We start from the raw sequence: 2,500 nt of genomic DNA on the forward strand, positions 1-2,500 counted from the left end.
AAAATATTATGATTTATAACATTTGTGTGATGAGGAAAATAATTACTAATGTATTTTCTGTGTTGACAATAAAACAAATAATAAAATGCATCTCCTATGTCATCACTCCCAGAAAACTCCCTTTTGTCCTTGCGGGTATAAAAAAAATCGTTTTTGGTGTATAGGCAACGTATGGCACGTTACTTTCCCTTTCAGAAAGAGTCTTAATGACAAACACATCAAAGAGTGTTTTTTAAAGGCACACTCAGCTTCACGTAAACCATCAGTTTCTGGTCACAGACACTGTCAGGCTTTGACAACAAGTGCGCATGCTCAGATATTTACACAAAGGTTTAGCTCTCGAAAGCGCACGCTCAAATAATTACACAACGGTTTCCTGGGATTTTCAAAAGCTTTATGCCAACGCGAACCCCGGCCGGCCATTTAGAAAAGCAACACAGAAGTAATGGATACAGTATTATTTTTACCTATGTTTTTCACCCTGTGGTATATGTCTCCCGCAGTTCACCGATTTAAGCTTGGCTATATAAACGAGAAAATTGTGTGTTGAGCTGCACAAATCCACTCAGTCTCCTTCAAAGCTTGTCAAACCGTCATTTTGAAGACCTGACGGCGCCGACAGTTTATGCAGGTGAAGTGAGAACTGGATCCATTGCAACACTGCCTTCGATTCTCAGTGATAGATTTTGAATTTGAAACTTTGAAGAAGGAAAAGAAAAAACAAGTCGCGTAAGGCGAAACTACTACATTTAGTCAAGCTGTGGAACTCACAGAATGAAACTGAACGTAGTCCGCCGCTAGTGCAAAAGGCAGTGAAAGTGACGAGCCTGTTTGGCGCGGTAGCGGTTGCGCTGTGCTTCATAGCACGCTTTACTGTACATACCTCTCTTCGTTTTAACTTTCTGAGCGTGTTTTTAATCCAAACATATCATATCTATATGTTTTTGTAATCAGGAACCGACAATGAATAAGATGAAATAGTTTTTAAAACGATTTCGGAAATTTAATTTTAATCATAATTTTTATATATTTAATTTTCAGAGCTTGTTTTTAATCCGAATATAACATATTTATATGTTTTTGAAATCAGAAAATGATGAAGAATAAGATGAACGTAAATTTGGATCGTTTTATAAAAACAATATTTGTTTTACAATTTTCAGATTTTTAATGACCAAAGTCATCAATTAATTTTTAAGCCACCAAGCTGAAATGCAATACCGAAGAGCCGCCTTCGTCGAAGATTGCTTGGCCAAAATTTCAATCAATTTGATTGAAAAATGAGGGTGTGACAGTGCCGCCTCAACTTTTACAAAAAGCCGGATATGACGTCATGAAAAGTATTTATTGAAAAAAATAAAAAATATCCGGGGATATCATTCTCAGGAACTCTCATGTAAAATTTCATAAAGATCGGTCCAGTAGTTTGGTCTGAATCGCTCTACACACACACGCACACACACACACACACACACACACACACACACACACACACACACACACACACACACACACATACATACATACACCACGACCCTCGTCTCGATTCCCCCTCTATGTTAAAACATTTAGTCAAAACTTGACTAAATGTAAAAAGGCTTGAAATTGTGAGACAGACTCGGAAGAAAGACTACCTCGACATTATCTTGTGGCTGAAGAGAAGAGGTCATCACTGCAAAAAACGAAGAAGCTTCCCCGACTAACCGAAAGCCTAGTTTCTTTTTTTCCCACCAAAGAAAAAACCCATCTCAACGCGAGAAAGAACCCCACAACAGTGACAGTTTACGCAGTTTGAAAAACTTCAACTTCATAACCCAGACAAGTTCTACAGATTGAAAATGTTCAAATCCAGAATGAAGCAAGACATGGGACAAACCGGACACATCTGCTCTGTCTCCAGGAGGAGAACAAGAGCAAAGTCAACAGCCGTCTTCTGAGGCAAATCAGCTCAAAGGAACTGTGGAGGAAAAATCGCAGACTGTCCAGAAAAGTGTTATTAGACACGGTTCTATACATGAAGCTTAACGAATTGAACATTTCCGGTGAGTAATCTCGGTCTTTTGTTTCTGCTGAAGTTTATGTTGTTGAATGTTTAAAAAAAAAAAGAAGAAGAATACTTAAGGTTGGAATCTACTGCTTGTAAAATGATCAAAATGATCAAATGTGTTTAAAAGAAAGCTTTTCTGAAAGTTCAGGCAGTGCTGATGCCAGACATAACAAATAAAATAGGGCTTAAAGTGCTTATTTCCAAGATAACGACTGAAATTTGAGTAATGGGTAACAGCCTTCACCACAAAACAACTACCGATGTAATTTCTAAGATTCTATTTTGGATATTGGATAATATGTAAACAAATCAACAACCAAATGATCACACATGAAGAAGATCGTTACATGAACAAGGTAGAACACACACAATAACAACAACAAAACCAGGACTGGTATTTGCTGGTACATTGACAACTTTAAAACCAATTTTTGAAACTATATTTCAAGCATG

General features: G+C 37.3%; 1 long non-coding RNA gene across 1 annotated transcript in view; it reads left to right on the forward strand.

Moving 5' to 3' along the window:
• The window catches only part of LOC138980073 (uncharacterized), a 23,951-nt gene that overhangs the window by 18,344 nt on the left and 3,107 nt on the right, over positions 1–2,500 (forward strand). The window lies entirely within an intron of this gene.

Source organism: Littorina saxatilis, linkage group LG11 (genome assembly GCF_037325665.1).
Source record: "Littorina saxatilis isolate snail1 linkage group LG11, US_GU_Lsax_2.0, whole genome shotgun sequence".
In the NCBI taxonomy this organism is placed as follows: Eukaryota; Metazoa; Mollusca; class Gastropoda; order Littorinimorpha; family Littorinidae; genus Littorina; species Littorina saxatilis.